At 37.1% G+C, this 20,562-nt stretch overlaps 1 protein-coding gene across 1 annotated transcript in view; it reads left to right on the top strand.

The window, feature by feature from the left end:
• Nucleotides 1-20,562, top strand: part of LOC121313233 (serine/threonine-protein kinase 3-like) — a 132,553-nt gene that overhangs the window by 33,412 nt on the left and 78,579 nt on the right. The gene's annotated exons all lie outside the window — the stretch shown is intronic.

The raw sequence follows: 20,562 nt of genomic DNA, 5'->3' as shown, positions 1-20,562 counted from the left end.
ACAGCAATCTTCAAGTCATGCCACACATTTTCGATTGGATTTAGGTCGGGGCTCTGGCTGGGCCACTCAAGGACATTTACCTTGTTGTTCTTTAGCCACTCCAGTGTAGCTTAGGCTGTGTGCTTTGGGTAGTTGTCACGCTAAAAGGTTAACTTTCGTGCCAGTTTCATCTTTCTTGCAGAGGGCAGCAGGTTTTCCTCAAGGACTTCTTTTGTACTTGGCTCCATTCATTTTCCCTTCTGTCCTGACAATTGCCCCAGTCCCGGCCGATGAGAAACATCCCCATAACATGATGCTGCCACCACCATCCTTCACAGTGGGGATGATGTTCTTTGGGTGATGTGCTGTGTTGGGTTTGCGCCAAACATAACACTTCGCATTTAGGCCAAAAAGTTATATTTTAGTTTTGTCAGACCACAAAACTTTTTGCCACATGGCTACTTAATCTCCTGAGTGTTTTTGTGCATCTCAAATTGGCTTTCTTGAGTAATGGCTTCCTTCTTGCCACCAGATTTGTGGAGTGCTTGGGATATTGTTGTCACATGTACACCTTGACCAGTCTTGGCCATAAAAGCCTGTAGCTATTGCAAAGTTGCCGTTGGCCTCTTGTATCCTCTGATCAATCCCCTCCTTGCTCGGTCATCCAGTTTGGAGGGACGGCTTGATCCAGGCGGGGTCCTGGTGGTGCCATACACCTTCCACTTCTTAATAATCGTCTTGACCATGCTCAAAGGATTATTCAAGGCCTGTGATATTTTTTTATACCCATCCCCTGATCTGTGCCTTTCAATAACTTTGTCCTGGAGTTCTTTTGAAAGCGCTTTGGTGCTCGTGGTTGAGGCTTTGCTTTGAAATGCACAACCCAGCAGAGGGAACCTACAGGAACTGCTGAATTTATTCTGAAATCATGTGGAGGCCACTTAACTTGGTGTGTGATTCCGAAGGCGATTGGTTACACCTGAGCTAATTTAGGATTGCTGTTACAAGGGGGGTGGACACTTATCCAACCAAGCTATTTCAGTTTTTATTTTTAATTAATTTTCTACAAATTTCTAGAATATTTTTTTCACTTGGAAGTTGTGGGGTAGGATGTGTAGATAAATGAAAAAACAAACAACAAAAAAAAAAAAAAAAAAAACTATTTTAATGCATTTTAATTCCAGGCTGTAAGGCAACAAAAGGTAAAAAATTTGAAAGGGGGTGTAGACTGTGTATAGACTCTGTGTGTGTATATATACTTCCTGCATAAATAATAAATGCATTTATAATGAATCCACAATGTGTATCTTATTAATATAATTTACTGATTTTATGTTCGTATAATAAAAAAATATTGTATTAAAATGTTTATTTCACTTGATGCCCATTTTTAACACACCCCAATTAATTGCTATTTGCAGATTGAGCAGCATCTTCAAAATCTGTTCGGGAACTGCGCATTTGCTCAAAGCACATTTAGCAATTTGATTATATCGCTTTGCTCAGACTGAAAAGCCTCTTTTGTGTTTTGTTCTTTGCTTGTTTGATATTATCCATTTAGCAATTTTCTCAAACAGTGAAATAACCTTTTCATTTCATTCTTTTGAGAATTTATCAGTGCTCAAAATTGGTTATTTTTGTCAGTCATTGACCGAATGCTGACTAAGTGTAATGGGTGTGTGTGTGTGTGTGTGTATGTATATATATACGTGTGTTACAGGATACAGTACATCACAATGAGCAAGCATAAGGATACAGTACATCACAATGAGCAAGTAAGAAAAAATCATGAGTTCTTAAATGCTTGATTGAATCTGTTGTTTACCTTGGCAAGAACTGGCATTCAGAGGGTGTGATGAAGGCGCCAATTCGTCAAATAGAGGTAATTATGTGGACTTGTCAGCAATCACTTGTCAATAGCCACAGTATTCTAGGGTACTTGTAACAAGGTTCTGAACGGCTTCATTTCGTCGGTGCCTGAGATTCTGCTAGATGCAGAAGTACAGGAAGGAAGCCAAGTGGTGGATTAAACAGGTTTTCAGGTATGTGACTGACAGTGGCCCGAAAAAACTTTGTTCTGTGAAAATGCGTTACATGTATTAAAATAAAAATAATATAAATGCTTTTAAAAAGACCAAATTCCCATTGGGCTTAACAAAAAAAAAAAAAGAATCAATACACAGGACTGAGTACCTGAAAACAACTCAACCTGTTGCTGTTACTGAAATGCAGCCGGGCCAGTGGAATCGCGCTCGATCGAAAAAAAATTAAATATTATGCACAGTGGTTTAGAGATTAATACAAAGCACTGTTAAATAAATAAATAACTAAAATCAGTTCAAGATCACTATTTTCTTTTACTGTCATTTTTATTTTTGCATTTTTGAGTCGTCCTACATACCCCCTTTTGACCCTTAGAAGTGCCCACAGTTGAAAACCGAGTTCTAGTGTAATCAAGTAGCACAGTGTTAAGGGCACATGCAATTTGAAATTTAAAGAGAGCAATTGAATGCTAATTGCGATAACATGGAAAACATTTACCTCATATTTCAAAATGAGGTTTCAATTAACTTGTAATAAGCTCATCTCAACTGAATGATACACCAGAAAAAGGAAATTCAAAACATACCACATTTGATGGTTGGTTTTCTTCACTTTGATTAATCACTTTCAAAGTAAGCAGTTGGATTGCTAAAATAATAAATAATAATAAAAAAAAAACCCAAGTTTATTACCATAAAACCTTTAGCAGCCTACGCTTTCCAGAGAATATAAAGTTGTTTAGTTTAAAAAAAAAAAAGTATTTTTGTTGTGTGATTTAAATTTTTTAATGTGCTAATCTTCTGGAAAGAAGTATGTTGGTTGGACTCTTCCAGTGCTCTACTGTAGACAAGTGTATTTTTTTTACTCCCTGGAGATGACAGTGCTCTCGTAAATAATGCATGTTTCTTTTAAAGCCACATTCACTCATTCTGTTGTCGTCTTAACACATTTTTGTTTATATAAGTAAAAGCAAAACAAAAATAAATCTGTGTTATAAAACTGGCAAGAAATAACTCAAAGTTTCACTTAAACTGCCTCAATCTTTTACCCTAGCTTGTTTTTATAACACAAATTCCCATGCATGGTCCTGAAATAATTTTCCCTCACCTCCCCCGGATATAAAAATAAATAACAGATTGTTCAGCTCCCTGGATTAGCCTATGTGTATTGTGGCTTTGTTTTTAAAACACATCTTGGGGAAATGAGGGTAAAAGCAGTGAATGAATGAATATATTTTTTAAATGTTAGTTTTGTGTTAGAACTACTGTGTATGTGCAGTTCTGTCTAATCATCGCAATATTAAGGAATTATGGGTGTGTCTAACACCAATATTTTACTTTGATTTTATTTTTTTAGAACGTCATACTGTAGTGGGGAGAGAAGGCTTCGAGAGATTTGTATTTTCTTGGAATGAGAATAAAACTAAACAATTGGATCAGATTTATACCTCTACTAGCAATTAGTGTTTGTGGATGTTTTGTTTTGCTCTCTCTCATTTGCCTGTTTCTAAGCTTTTGTTTTAAGAAGTCAAGTGGTGTTTTATTTTTAGATGCCAGTGCAGCTTAACTTAGAATCTTTTGGCACCTTTCAAGGAAGAAATGCCTAGTACCACTGCTGTTTGTAGTGTAGAACTGCCCAACTGAAAATATATTATTTTACGAACTATCCCTGACCTGGGGTCTTCATAAGCAGCAGAGCCACGAGTCGTGCCACAAGGTTAATGCCTAAACAGTAAAGAAATTTTCGGTCACGGCATGTTAGATTTACAGTGCTACCTTTTAATTAAGTGAGAGGGAGAGTTTAGCGAAAAAGTAGTAAAGGTCTACGTACTTCACCCTGAGTGCACTAGGAAAAGAGTTGTTTGTTTGGTAATATTGAGATGGAGAGAGACAGTTTGCTTTATGGTTTCAACTGAGTAACATCTGAGATTATGATTTATGATCTTTGTATTTAAAACACAGCTTAAAATTGCTTAAGTTTTCTCTGCTCAATGCGTGTTATAATCAAGTATAACATGATTTAGAATGAGTTACCTGTATGTATTAAAAAAAAAAAAAAAAAAAAAAAAAAAATGTACAAGAACTGCTGGTTCCACTTGAGTTACATTTTTATAGCTTGCTTAAATTTCCATTAGTACTGTGAGCAGAATTGTGACTAAAGTACGTTTTCACCACTGTGAATTGGGGTGACAGTTCAAACGGGTTAGGTTTGAAAACCTATACCAGGTCATAGATCAAATGATCAGTGTCCTTAGTGGTAAAGTGAGTGATTTCTGTGGCTGGGGGTGATCATGTAGGCCTAATTTGTAGCAAAAACAAATATTTTTTTTACTAGTGGAGTCTCCTGATAAAAAACAGACGTTGATTGTTACTAATATGGGAGATTGTTGCTACTTGCAACTTGTCTTCGTCTGTACTCGTAATGACTGTGTTTACTACAGGAGAGCATGGGGGATGAGCTGTAAGGGTGAGAGAATAAGGAATTGATTAAATACATAGCATGTCCCAATCATGCTGTACTCTTGACACACAGACCCATGAATTTGCCAAATCTATAGCCTGAAGAGAATTCCTTGAGAAGACAATTGATTGTTAAAAAAAAACAACTTATAATGATGTTGGGTTTAGGGGAAACTATAAAAACAGTACAGCTGTACTGAAACCAGAAAATGTATACAATGAGATTCAGATCCCCCCCCCCCCCCCCCACTAAGGTTATATTTTCTCCTGTGGTGTGACCTATACAGACATGTTAAATAACTTATTGGGGGAGCACAGGATGCAAAAGATTACCTTAGTCAAAAAGGGACATTCATTGTTAGTTAAGGAGCTAATTTAAAATTGAAAAAGACTTTATGGTTTTGCAAAAGTATAGTCCCAATGATTACGAATAAAAGAAAAACTGGGACAGCAACAACCCTTGGGATATGTGTGTGTGCTGACTTGATTGACTTGAGGTCCTTCTGATGCTGTTTAGAGGAAGGGGTTTGGTGATCAAATTAGAATAAGTTAAATCTTGGTCTGAAGGAAGTGCACATAAAATAACAGTTTACACAGATACAGTATTGCCATATGTCTTTCTTTTCAAAGTTTTCTTTTCAGTTGTTTCAATAATGTACAGCTATGGACAAATGTTCTGCATCACCATCTACTGTATAATTTACTTTTCTTCATAAAGTTAAATGAAACCTGCTGAATAATGTTATGTTAACATATTAAACTACTTACCTCTTTGTAGTTTTCCATATACTTAATGTAAAATTGAAAAATGTGACATTTTGAAATTTAACATGAAATACTGCACTACTATTATGGCTTCCAGTAGACTCTTGCGATATCGTTTTTGTAGTTTTTTTGATTTACATGGTAAATAAAATATTTAAATTATGTTTGTATGTTGTTTTGATTTATTATTATTTTTTTATAAATTATGTCTCACTCCTAAAATTCTAGGTGATGCTATACTTTTGATGTTACAAAGACCCCATCATTAAACCATCATTTAAGTGTGATTTTAATTTGGTTTGGAACTGTCCATTTTAGCAGAATTTACCTGTATGACAGCTTTTAAGATTTGCTTATTCAGGGACAGATCTGCTAATCGTTTTAAATAGTTTTGAAGTTATACTAATCTAGTAATGTACATGTATACATACCATATCAAGCTAAACGTGAAACCTATAATTAGAATTTGGGACCACAGCTTGTATGATTTGAAATTGAAAAACTAATTTCCATACTGCTAGCTCTGAACATGTGTAAGCAATCTTGACAAATAAATAATATACTGGGAGAAGGATAGATGGATGTGAGTACCAGGAAACCTCAGACACACAAAAACATTAAAAGCTTTAGGTGAGGTTTCAGCACCTTGAAAGGGCCTATCGTTAATCTTTTTAAAGACTTTCCAATCAGTATAAATTTGTTACAGTTACCACTTGATGGTCCACAGACATCTGAGAATCCCTGTCTTGTCTCAAATTATTGTCTGATTTTGAAGCTGCGTTGTTTGGAAGGTTTATAGAAACGTAGTTGAAGCTCGGGACCCCTGCTTCTATTTTGTTTGCTGGATGACAACAACAGCGGTAACAAATATGCAGAGACCACCCTCTGTGTACAGTTGATTACTTTCGGACATGGTGAGGCCAGATTAACTCGTATGATTACAGCTATTCAAAATGACATCAGGTTTATGTAGCACCCGTGTTTTACATTCAGTCCTTTACAAAACTTGTTGCTTCTGGTCTCAGTAGAAGCGGTTGGGTGGCGTTCTAACCTTTGTTTTGTAATTTTGTGGATGGAAGTGACTGAGACCTTTCCAGGACTGGTGATGCTTTCCAAGACCGACTGTGATCCTTATACAGAATAGCAATACATTACTAGTTAAAATCCAAAATTTGGCTTTGGTGTAGTTAGTGTTTGTTTTGAATATAAGCCGACAGTGCTTCTAAATGAAAATAAGCTTATGCAGAAGTGTATGTCAGTGAGCACTGTCCCAATGCATTGTGAAAAGTATTTTCTAACTTCTGTTACACTTGCAGCATCTGTTTCTGCTGGAGCATCCATACTCTATATGCTTTCAAGCTAACTAGTCCATTCCATGAAGATGGCTTTGAAAAAATATTTGTTATATAGCTTTTTAGTTTATTTGCTTTTATTGATTTAAAATGATGTAAATAAAAAATATAATGTTTTGAAATACAAGAGCTTACAATCGCCATGCTGTACTTTGTGTGGAAATCCCCACATTCCACTGTAATCCTAATGCTTGTAGTCTTTAATAACAAATTATGGAAACAACTGATTTATAGAAACGACTGAGTGTGGGGATTTTATTTCATTTTTGTTTCCACTTTTGTTCTTGCTCATACCTCCTTACTTAATAAATATTTTGGTAACCCTAAATAACTAATCGTCTCCTCTTTTAAAAAAAAAAATATACAACATATTTAATGAGCAGGTCTTCCCTCAAGTGGAATGTACCCAAAACTGTTGTTGTTTTTCTGGGAAAGTAGTTAAACTGAGGATGGGGAGTTTGTTGCCTGATAACCCAACAGTCTACTTACTCAGTAAATATCTTGGTATTCCTGATAATTGCCCCTCTAAAAAATAACCAAACAATTTTTATGAGCAGTGGCACCCATGTGGAATGACTGGGTAGGACATTTTCTCCAGTTTACCCGAAAAAATAGGTTTCTAGCTGAGGCCTGCCAAATACAACACAACACAACATTAAATACTGTACTGATAAAAAACAAAAAACAAATGCTCCACCCAGTCATTCAGCCTTGGTAGTAAATGGATCATATTTAGAGTACCACTGCACTTCTGAGATAGATTGTGCATTTAAAATCAATGATCTATTTGGGGATATCAATAAATTTTGTGAGCAAGTAGGCTGAGTGGGGTTATTAGACAACAAACTCCCCATCCCTAGTTGTACTGCTTTCCTAGAAAAAGGAGAACATTTCAGGGTTCCATTCTACTTGTTGGATTACTTTTATTTATTTATTTATTTACATTTTTGTAGCACTTCATATACAGGGGTATCTCAAAGTACTGTAAAAAGCACAGCAAACAGAATAATACATTAAGATAAAACCATACATTGTTGCTTGCTTGTTAATTTTTGTAATATATATTTTTGAATATTTATAAAGCAAGGCTTATCCGAGGGATACTAATATAGACTGTTTAGTAAGTAAGGTGTCTGTGTAAGGACAACAAAGGAATACCCAACCCCTTCTGTACATCATTTGTTGTTTCCATAATTTGGGTTGGTAATGAATAAATGTGACCCATCAATTTTGATTGGGGGTATTAGTGTAGGGTGAATTTGTCTGTACGTACTAGGGGTAAATTAGTTGGTTATAACTTTATTAATGTGTGCTTGCTAACAGGGGTTAAATAGTTGGGGTCTGCCTCTCCTGTTAATGTGTAGCTTTGCAGTCAGGCTAAGGTTTTTTCTTTTTTCTTTCATGAAATATGTTTGCTATTTTTCTTCATGTGTTCTGTTTTTATCGAATTAATTTATTTTAACATTACTGCACAAAGTTATTCTTTTTATTTATTATACTGATCACAGGGATCTAAATTGGCAAAAAAAAGGGCAAGGTTAAAATGGCATTCAATTCAATACATTTGTAGAGGGCACCAAGGTCACTAAACGTAAGTCAAAGCTGAAGTGTTGGCTGTTGTGTCATTTTGCTTAGTATTCATATATAAAGCTAATTATTGACTACAAAAAGAAACAGCACAGTTTAACTTAGTAATAACTATTTATTCATTCAGACAACCAGCAGCATAGATAGTACTCCAGACTAACATTTTGCTTAGGAGCCAATGGTTCATAGGCCAAAAAAAAAATCCAAATCCACTTGTTGCCACTTTAAGAGCAGGTTGGTTGCTACCATATTCACCTGATTTAAAATATAATTTAAGCAATACTAAAACAGAAACTTATGTTGATACTTGCTCGTTTGTTGCTTCATTCTGTTGAATAGGTGATCAATGTCAGCTGATGACTGAAATTAACTCCACATTTTATATTTGAGATAGCTTTCCAGTATTCAGTTGAGAATTTGTGACTGACCCTTTTATTGGGTACATTTGTATAGGAAATAGTATGCTGCAGCTCGCATGCTCGGTGTAGTGGGGGTCTGGTTGAAAGCATGTAACACAGCTAGCTCTTACGTTTTTTACTGTACATGTAACCATTTCAGCGAGTTTGTTGTGCTATTTACTATATTAAATAAACCACAGTAAACACAGTATCATATATTTCCAAACCATTTGTTATTCCAAATCAAGTATTTATTTGCATTGTGCTGTCACTGATCTTTTAAAATTATCAGTTTGAGAAATAAACTCAGTTTTCCCCACAGAAGTTGAGCTGACCCTGCTTTAGTACTAAACTCACGCTACATTTACTGTTTTTCATTATGGTAACATCTTGAATTGCTGTGCCTGCTTTGTAACCGAATATATCTGTTTAATTGACCTTATGCTGTGTTTCAGCCCTTCATTATAATTTTCTTTATTAAGTTTTCAGGGCATTTTGTTAATGGCATGTGGGCAACACGTAACCCTTTAAATGTATTTTTATTTTTGTTTTTCCTTCTTCTTCTACATGAACCAGGGGTTACTGTGTTCTGCTGGTGTTAATAGAGCACCTCTGGACTTCCAGGCATGTGTGTTTGATCAGATTGTTGTTGCCCCTCTCGTGCTTCAGTTTTAAAACACGTTATATGTCTGCTTTTTTTTTTTCCTTTACAGACGCCATTGATAAATATTGACATGTGTGTGTAATTGGTGCGACTTAACCACGCAAATCAGTCATGTTTTGGATCCAAACAGGCATCCCTCGTTGTTGAAGCTGAAAGCCCACTACGGCCATAATGTCGGTGAATAGACATTCATTTTCAGGGGCATTGCATCAATTGATAAGGGCACCCACGGCAATTGCTGCATGGCCGCCATTAATTTCAAACCCTGTGATCAGTTAATAAAATATTTTTTAGGTATATTTGCACTTTTAGTTAACCTCTTTGCCTTGTTTGCACAATCCAGGGTTTTTAACTTGGTGGGGTAGTTATTTTATTTCCAACTCTCTTTTTTTGTAAAACAGTATTATATATACTGAGGCTTTTGGTGATGTGAATGGGATGGATTCTCTATGCAGCATGTACAGTCCTCAAGATAATGTTATCTTTCCTTGTCTGAATTTGTACACTAAAGCTTTATTTCTGATCAATCTGTGTATTCCATTTGTTGAATTATGTTAATTAGAAGTACTGCACCCTAATTAATTTAAAATGCTACCATATATGGTTAAACTTCTTTTGTTCAGGGATACAGTAAGAAACCACCTTGATTTGTTGAAGCGATGTCCTTTCTGAAACCCAGATCACTGGCATACTGCAAAACCACTGTGACCTACCTGATGGTGGAGAGAACAACACTGCTAATTGGCATATGTTTAGTCAAATAATGTCATCTGGACCTAGTAAAAATGAGTGACCTGCATTGAATTAGCGTAATTGTAAAATAAATAAAACACCACATAGCTTGGGCCTTGTACAGGAAAGGAGAAAGTTGGAAAGATGGTTTTGTTTGATAAACTGAAACTGAAGATTCATGCAACTGGACTACATATTTCCTTTTATGTCATGGTTTTACCATTGTAGCCTTTTTTATGATCATCACTGCTAAGAATGTCTTTCTGCTTCCTTTGAAGATTTTTCCAAATGGTCTATTGGCACTGCTTTATTGTTGTAGATGCAAGCTCTATTAATTCATAGATCTAATTCCTCTTTCATCATTGAAAACTGCACTACATTCTCCAAAGGAAGTCTTTTTCTGCATTACTGAGGTTGTCAAGAAACTTGGCACACTTGGATGCCTCTAATGTGATTCTAATTTTATAATGACACTTTAAATACTGTTTTGTTGGTTTTGGATGGTTTGCTTTTATTACATTTTGTTTGAGAGGCAATGGTTTCCTGCTTGTAAAAGAACAAAGTGGTACAAAGAACGTGCATGTCACCTTCAGTCGTTGGTCGTGCAGTCCTAACAGCATGACTTAATTCTTGCAATTAGATCAGCCGGCTTATTTTAATGACTTCTGTCCTAAAACATCATTTTATTTGACAGTTGCTGAGGCTATTTACTAGATACTACTTTTTTTTTCCTTGGGGCGTGGAGTGAACTGGAAAATCCACTCCTCTTCATCCTTGTTAAACGTAGTCTCTCTCAATCCCAGGTCAGATGAAAGGAAAAATGATATTGAGATCTGTCTGTGCAGTCTATTTATGCCCTCGTGGGTGGGCATGACTGTGTCACAGACTCTGACGAACAGTCTTTGCTACGTCTGTTCAGGCTACAGTGTTTAAGGATAAATACCCATTAGGTAATGGTTAAATTTCGTACTTGATAGGGAGCTTAGTATTACTTTTTAAGTCCATTCAAGTAACATTTGTCAGTGGATTACACTGTTAGTACTGGGCTATACAGTACTGTAGTAGTATTTTATCTATATTTTGACATTGCACTTAAATTCAATACAACGATTTTTATGGTACGTGGTTTGCTGACATGAAGTAAAGCTGAGAGTGAATTAAGAAGAAAAAAAAAAATCATAAATGAATGCCTGGTTGATAATTCCTATCCAGATACAAACAACTTATGTCCTTCAACCTCACTACATTGGCACCAATATGTTTTTTTTATATTTTTTTGTTGCCCCAAATAGGATTACTTTACCACACTTTGGGTATCAATTGTCACTTATGATAGTGTGCAAAGGTGAATTGACCAAAAGATAACAGTTTACAGTAGTTCATTGGTAATTAAACTACCAGAAACTGTTATAAAATGTTGCTTTGGGTGTTAAGGTAAGTTTGTCAATAGAGTTCCCCAATCACATTTTTTTAAAGTGATGTTTGCAAAATGTGTGTATATATATATACATACACACATATATATATATATATATATATATATATATATATATATATATATATATATATATATATATATATATATGTGTGTGTGTGTGTGTGTGTGTGTGTGTATATATATACAAAAAAAAATTTGTTTTTTACAAAAAAAAATATAGATTTGGTCAACGGAAGTGATTTATAAATAAATATTATATATATATATAATATATATATATATTATATATATATATTATATCAGCAAAATATACAAAAATTCACACTTCCTGATTATAAAAGTCTCTAAATCATGACCAGAATCGCTCTTCAGAAGTTGCTTACTTCAAGAAACGCTTCATATTTGTAGGCTGGTAAAAGTAACTGCTGCTCCTAAGCAACTTGGGGAGTTGCGCACTAGACGTAGACAGCAGAGTGGGCCGCAGGGCGCCGGCAGCTGATTCTCCTGGCAACACCAACACAATTCTGGATTCAGATCTGGTCATATAATACAGCTATGTTGTGCACCTTACACAAATATCACATTTTACTGATATACCTTTTTTTCCATCATAAATGTGTAAGTTGTTCACTTATTACACATGGCGAGCCTATCACGTGCTTCCTCTGGGAAAGGGGGCGGTGCTCTCTAACCTTATAGTCCACCACAGGCTACATTCAGCAGGGTGTATCCATCTTGTGTTTTAAAATACCACCCCCTGTCTCAGGGTCAGCCACGTGTAATGTGGCATGGCGCATCCATTTAGTTTTTTAATGCAGCTTCCCCAAGTCTCAGAGTCAGCATGTATAATGAGAGAACTCTAAACTTGGACAATACTGCATTAAAACAACTATAAAAGCACATTCACACACAATTTGAACATAATGATTAAAAACAATTTAACGATAAGACACACACATAGACAATGTGAAACTTATAATTAATAACATAATTAATACCTCATGCAGAAAGACATTACTGCACTATTTTAAGTGCCATTATACACAACTGTAACAATTACTGTACTATGTTGCTACTGTTTTGAGATTCAGCTTTTATTCTGGAGCGCCCCTAAATCCCTTGTTTAGAAAGATACAGGGTATTAATGCTTGTGACAGAGTAGCCGTCTGCCGTGTGGAAATCAGGCGAATGTGATTTATTTACATATTGTAGTGCTCAGCTGCAGGGTTTTCAGGATATAATGAGACAAACAGCAGTTGTGGTTCAAAGCAGTAGGAAACAGCTGTATTTATTTTTTTTAGCTTTTAATGAACAATGGCTCTCATTCCTGTCCTCTCACTCACTTCTCTCTCTCTCTTTCAATTCCCCTGCTACCAGATCATCTTTTCTCTTTCAAACTGTCATCTCCTCATCCATACACTCTCCCTTCCTCACTCATTGATCCAACACTCCCTGTCTCTGACTGGTCATGTCAGACCCCCCCCCCCCACCCCACAAATGACGCAGTCACACACAGGCAGCTTTTCAGCAGTAGTCATATAAGCACCAAAACACAGAGAACGCTAACAGATCTGAACATGAATAACACAGTTTACAAACTCATTATTTACAGAGTACTCCCATCCCCTTCCCAGTCCATAATCAGGTACATTCCCAGATTGTCCCCAGGTTTTTGAAGCAACGTTGCATTGTTTGCTGACTGACAGTCTCTGTCGAAGCATGGTTTAGCAAACGCACAGCATTTAACACAGGCGTTTTATTTACACTCAGTTTTCATGCTGATTCTCATCGCTTTTCTCTTTCTAGCCATGCTTGCTTGCTGTTGCAGTCAGCGTTGTTTTTTCAGACTGTAAATAAACCTGACACTGCGTACAGGGATTAAATAGCTAAGGTACATGTCACAAAGACGGCTGAGTGGAGACGTCAGAACCAGTAAATGAATATACAAAAACAGGACAAATGAGGTGAAATGATGAAGACGCTTGCTTGCGCCGGTTTGTAGAAAATAAAAGGTTTAAACAAACAGAAGACGGGACACGGCACTTTACGCCAAAATAAATAGACAAACAAAAACGGTGAATTTAAATAAACAAGTGTCGTGCTGGTCCGACCAGCACGTAATAGCGATTGATATTAAACTCCTCTGTCTCCCGTTCCCTTCTCACCGAACACCCAACCACGTGTGAGTAAAACATGCATCTATATATACTGTTGTGCTGGGATTCAATTACCAATTAATTATTCACTTGAATCCCAGCACGTGAATTAATTATGTGCAACCTCATGCTCACATATTAAATACTTTAAATGCACGTGAAGTGATGTACAATCCCATGCCTAAGTACAATTATACATTTTTAAACACACGTGAAACACAGAGCCGTTTATATCCCGTGTACCAATGCCTATACACCAACATTTAACACACCACACGCAACACATAACAGAAAATACACACAGGGGCGGGCACTTTGTCACAGTACAGTACAGGGGCAGTCGCTCTTTAATGAGGTGCAAACAGCTGATTGATCGATCTGTCAAGCATTTTTACTATAGTGCTGCCTTTTTATTGAAATCTGTATGAATGGTAAGGTAACAAGGTGGAAACATGTGATTTGTGGATTAATAAGAGTGATTACTACAGTATAGAGCAGTACGTTTGTTATTGTAATCTATGTGAATGGCACATAAAGAGATACAAACAGCTGAGTTTACCCGAAATATACGTTGTGCTTAACACAATATGAACAATGCCTTTGTTATTGAAATCAATGGGAATGGCAAACCGCAAACTGTTTCTCAGATATAAACGGCCGCCCGAAATAACCCTGTACTTTGTAAGTGGTGGCGACTACCAGTAATTTAATAGCTATTAAATTAAGAAACTGATATTAACTGGAGTAGGTAACATGTAGTGGGGCTATTTAAATATATGGCTAATTGTGTAGTAATAAAGCAATAATTAACTAGGTATTCATTATTCTTGTATGCACGCCTAGGGTGCAGTGTTACTCAAGGTTGCTGCTGACTATAATGAACAGCTTGTTTTGAACTTCTGTACATACGTAGAACAAAACCAAATTAGAAGAAAGAAAATATTTGTGCTTATTTTTTGTTGACAGCAATACTGTTGTGTTAATTTAAAATTGATGCAGACAGTCGGATTGCAGAATCTACTTGCCCCTGTCCAACTTTTATCTTTTATACCTCACTTTCCCCTGAAGAAGCCCACAAGGAGAAATCCTGAGAAGTCTTGGAAAATGCAGTTTTTCTCTCAGATATTTGTAGCTGATGGCAGATAAGGTTGTAAAAGCGACATACCTCCTTTTGTGCTAGCAGTTTCAGACCTTTGCTCACAATAAAGCAATTTTGTTCTTTGTAAGAAAAAGATTGTAGTTTTATTTGGCAACTCATCCTTGACTTACATTGATAGAAGCGGAATACTTGAAAAATTATATTATGAGATAAAGATCTTTTGGCTTGGGTTTTAATAGCATGCGTTACCTCGAATGATGTCTTTTGGAGGCAAACAGGAGTGGCAATATTTTTATTCTTACAGAAACATGTTAAACGGACGGTTTACTGGCAGTACTTTTTAAGTATTCAGCCAAGAACTTGGTAGCTAACAATCCTAACAGATGTGTTTTCTGAAGGCTTTATATAAGGGTTATCCAATGTTTCATTCCTTCCATTGTTTTTAATGGGATCTGACACAACAGAGTAGCTAAACCAAAAATACATGAGTGGCATGTAGGTTTTTGCCAAATGAAAAAAACAAAACAAAACATAATCAAAGTAAATATTCTTAGGAAAACCAATCCTTTTTAGGGCAATAGTACATAAAGCTACATTTTTAAATAAACAAATATTCGTTCAACCCTTAATTTTAATTGATTAATACTGCATATACTGCATATGTGTAGTCCATCAGAAACAAATGGAAAATGCAATATGCAAAATTAGATTATTTTTTGTTTTTACCTGTCTGCTTTGCCTTGAAAGCTTTGCTTTGTTAGCAATATATTCATAGGTACGTTCAGTTTCATGGCGGGGTAAATAGTGATTTCATGGAAAGGGATAAGATTTCCAAACTTTTTTTCCCCTCATCTATTACCGCCTCAGTCTGCCAGGGTAAAAGGAATCTATTCCCCTCGTAAGACTAATGACTACACTGAATTAGTGCAATTTTAACTGAGGTTTTCTGGTATGTCCTGCATTGGTGAAAGCTCATGGACCACTTCATCTGCATGTAACTGGCAGGATTCAGATAGAATTATATTGATAAACAGTACTGTATAGTTCCCCTTCCCCGAGACTACTATGCAAGTACAGTTTATTTAAATGTCTACAGATGCACAAGATATCTTTTGTTAAAACTGAATTTGTGACTCGGACTAGATGAGACTGGATGTAAGAGAACTGCCATACAAGCAGCACTCGGGATAAGGTTTTGGGTCTGGGAATAACTTACCCTTTAATTTTAACACAGAGAGTAAAATGTATTTTCAGGGGGTAGTCATGCATAACCTTGATTTTAACTATTGTACAATCTTTAGTGGTCATGGAGTAGGCATTAAAAAGAGCTTGCAGTTTTAACTGCAATGTTACTTTGAACTACTGTACAACCATGAGTGTGTTCTACAAGGGTTGGGTTGGTTTTTCTTGTGTACAGTTTTCTAGTAACTGAAGACATTGTATTCTGGGAGATGTAGTTGTTAGTGGAAGATTTAGGGGAGGCAGACAAGCTGTACAGCAAAATTGCTATGCGCATTTCTACGCATTAAATAAAAATTGTGGGCGTATTTTGGCTTTTTAATGAGTAAAAACGGCAAGTACACATCTGAACCGTTGCATGTGTTTAGTTAGACTATCTCTTGGTCATTCCACACAATGTGTTCAAGCTTTTAGCACATTTATTTAACTTTTTTTTTTTAACGAGGACTCAGTGTATTGGATTCATCCCAATGGTGTAATGAATTTGTAATGGAAATTACTAGTCAACTGCTGGCCTTTTTTTGCATGTGATTTGTGCAGACATTTTGGAGGGCATTACATGAAGTTGTTATTCTGCGTAGTGCATTTAGCTCTGTTCTAAATATTATAGATTCAAAATATTAATATTTTTTTATATTGGGTAAAAAAAAAAAAAAAAAAAAAAAGACTGTCAGCCGTCATTCCTTTTTCAGTTTGAAATGGACTCGCAGCCATTGTACACTTCCTGCCATGTCACCAACAGAAGACACAGTGCAGTTCACCTCATTTCTCATCAGCAACCTCTACAGGTCAGGCCGCGACAAGTCCAGCTAGACACTTCCCAGGAAATGCCCTTTCAAATTAAAAACAAATAAATAAACAAATAAATAAATAAATGAAGAAGAAGGAGAATTAGCTCTATAATAGCTGCGTAATTATACAGTACTATCGTAATTTGTCCTGTTTATTTATAATGAAAACAAAATTAAACAATTTAAAAGTAGAAAAAGAACATATATGTAATGTTGTTTATTTTTTGAATTTCTTTATAAACTCCTAACTGCTCATAAAAAATCCTTGAAGTTACAGAATACTTAAAACACTGCAATTTGTTAGACTTAGTACTATAAATAGTTACACAACCATCCCTGAGTAGTAGAAACACCATACCAGGAAAAAAAAAAATCACAAATCAAGTCTTCTGTCTGTCACCAAGTCCAGGAAGCTGAATGTAATGAGTCTAGAGGTCAACAAAGCACCGGATTGAGCCTGACCGTGCACTCTCCTGAATTAAAAATAAGTGTAAGTGGTTTAAAAATAAGCAAACATGAGCACATATGTGTTCACCCATCTCATTAAAAGCAATAGGACAACATTGGATCAATATCATGTCACATAAATACAAAATAAAGTGACCACCAAGGTTTATAATCTTTAAAATAAAAACACAATGTACCTTACTAACAAAAAAAAAAAAAAAAAAAAAAAAAACCATTGCGCTCAAACAACATTGCTGCAAAAACAAGATCAACCGTATTATGATTTGTGTGGTTGCCCACCGACAACGGTGGTCACGGGTTTTTGTGTAAAACCCGACAACGCAAAACACATACAGATATAAAGGAAACACTGCCTGACCAACATTTGCATATAGAATATTATATACACTGCAACCACAGATAAATTCTTGAACAGAAGTGAAGAACCCCACTCTGATTCAAATGCAACTGAAACAACAGAACTGCAACAAAAAAAATAATCATACACATCATACACAGGCAGTACAGTGGCAGCTACTTGGCCTTCGGTGATGCCTCTTGCCCTGTCCCAGAATGCCTAATTTGCAGGGAGAAGCTGTCAGACGCTACAATGGTACAAATTAAGTTGAAATGCCATTTGAATACAAAACACCCTTCTTTTGCCAGCAAGGAGTACTTCAAGCGCCTGAGAGAACAAAACCCAAAGCAGAATCAATGTATGATGGAGTGTGTGCGGGTCTCTGATAAAGCACAGGGGGCGAGTTACCTGGTGGCTGAGCTCGTAGCGAAATCAAAGAAGCCGCATACCGTTGCCGTCATGCAAAAATATTGTGAGAGTAATGTTGGGAGCTGATGCCGCCAAAAAAAACAGACAAAGTGGCATATTCACGACGTGTCAGTTGATATTGAACAGGTGCTTCAAGAGAAATTAGAAAGAAGCGGAAAGTTTGCCTTGCAGATTGATGATTCCACAGATATTATGGGACACTGCCAATGTTAGGTATTCTGACGGGATTTCCATTAAGGAGAGTTTCTTCTTCTGCAAAGAATTGCCGAGTCACATGACCAGAGAGGAACTCTTTAGTGCCACAAATTATCTGGAGGAAAACAATCTTAACTGGACCAAGTGCCAGAGCACCTGCACTGATGGATCACCTTCTGTGACAGGAAAAGTCAAAGGATTTGTGAGTAAGGTAAAAGAACAGAATCCTGACATCCAGTTCAGCCACTGTATCCTGCACCTTGAAGCCCATGTCGCCAAAACAATGCCGCCTGAGTTAACTGCAGTATTAGACCAAACAGTGAAAATCACGTCCTTTGAAATTGCACTTGTTTACTATTTTGTGTGAAGAGATGGGAGCAGAGTACACGAGTTTACTCTTGCACACAGAAGTGTGATGGCAATCTCAGGGGAAGGTCCACTCCCGTGTTTATGAGCTCCTGAACGAGCTGAAACGGTTTTCGACTGTGCAAGAATTGCACCACAAAGATTTAATATGTAATGATTCTTGGTGTGCTAAGCTTGCTTATCTTGCAGATATATTCAGCCATCTGAATGAGCTGAATATTAAAATGCAGGGGAAAATGAGAACATATAAACAGATAAACTTCAAGGCTTCAAATCAAAACTGTCCCTTTGGCAGGAAAAAGTGGCAAATGGGTCAATTAAGATGTTCCCGTTGGCATCGGTGGATCTTGCTGGTGCTCAACCAGATCTCCACACATTTTAAAACACTACAAGACAAGTTTGAATGCTGCTTCCCCTCTGTGAGTATGGAAGACTTTGACTGGGTACGTGATCTGTTTAGTTCACTTTCTTTTGAATCATCAAAGAAATTGTCATTAAAAGAACAAGAGGAATTCGCAGAGCTCAGGATGGATCGCACACTGAAAGTGAAATTTGCAGAGGTACCTCTGGACACATTTAGTTACTTGCGGGACAAGAATATCCATCTTTTGCAGACCACACTTGCAATAATCTTATCGTTTCCCACAACCTACCTGTGCGAGTTGGCCTTCTCAACACTGGCTTACTTGAAAAACAACAGGAGGGCGTGGCTGTCAGTGGAGCAAGACCTGCGATTTGCCCTATCGTCAGTCCCTCCCCGGATCAAGAGACTCTGCTTACAGTCAGGCCCAGGTTTCACACTAACATTGCCAGTGAGATGCTGCTCACAATATTACTTTCATTTGCGTTTTGCTCTGACCCATGTACTCTTAATTTCAAGAAGTATTGTTTTACGAATATGAACTTTCACATCGAGAAATGCAGACGGTGAAAACAAATAATGCCGGGACACATAAATTATGTTAATTAGCTATAGAAAATGCAGCTGGTGCTAGGGCTTTCATTGTAAATTGCTTAAACTAACGAGAAATTGTATTAGATTTTGGCTTGAGTTGTTTTTAGGGTGTGTGGAAGGGGTGTGGGTAATTCACTGACCAGGAGACAGACAGGTGTAATTCAAAACACCACACAGGTGCCCAGTTTTATTTCAGGGGCGCGTTGGGTTTCTTTAGCCCGCAGAGGGCGCTGTTGGTCCGTGGTCTGCTTACCAACTATGGTAAACAGAACCACGGGAATACCAAGCAAGGGTAAACAGTTCAGGCGCACTCGCAGGTGCTTCAAAACAATACTACAAAAATCGAAGGCACAAAGAAACAGGAAAAATAAAACAGTAACAAAACTACAAAGAAAAGGTGCTGCACTCTGCAGCAATATCCCGGTCGCCGCTGCCCGTGCGACCCGGATCACCGTCCTACGCTGCCGGCTACCTAGCCTGCTCAGCTATCCTTATTCAGGGATCTGCCCAAGGGTTCCCCTCCCTCACTGTCTCGCTCTGAACCTCCGTTCCGTTCCGTTCGGTCATGGACCAGCGTTTCCGTGCACTCTACGCGTTTAAAAGGGCAGATCTGAGGAAACAACAGAGCGTTAATTTATAGGGCTAACAATCTCCCAAGACGCGCCTCTCAGCCATTCAGAGAGGGGGAAAGTCCACACACCCACTTTCCCACCTCCCCGTGTCACTGCCATGACTCACAGGCGGTTGTTGGATGACTGCTGCCCTCTTCCTGCAGCCCGTGAACACGCCAGCAGAGTCAGCACAGATCTCTCCCTGTTACAGGGGGTTTTAGAGATAAAAGGCTTTTGTGAGTGGGCAATTCAGTTGGAGAAAATTGGAGTGTCTGAAAAAAAATGTTATCGTATAACGGTGTGCCATGGCATACAGAAGGTTGGAAACCAATGCAGTATTGTACCTTTTTCAGCACTCATTCAACAAGAATACTTTTCCGTCTTAATTTGGTATGAAAACAAATCTTACTTGATCTATGCTTCTCTATGACATGACATGCAGCTGTACACAATTAAAAACAGGTAAAGTACTGTATGGAAGTGAAATTATAAAAATGAC

The sequence above is a fragment of the Polyodon spathula genome, chromosome 3, assembly GCF_017654505.1.
Source record: "Polyodon spathula isolate WHYD16114869_AA chromosome 3, ASM1765450v1, whole genome shotgun sequence".
Classification (NCBI taxonomy): domain Eukaryota; kingdom Metazoa; phylum Chordata; class Actinopteri; order Acipenseriformes; family Polyodontidae; genus Polyodon; species Polyodon spathula.
Note: the sequence above shows the minus strand (reverse complement) of the source record. Positions and strands in the feature narration are given on the sequence as shown.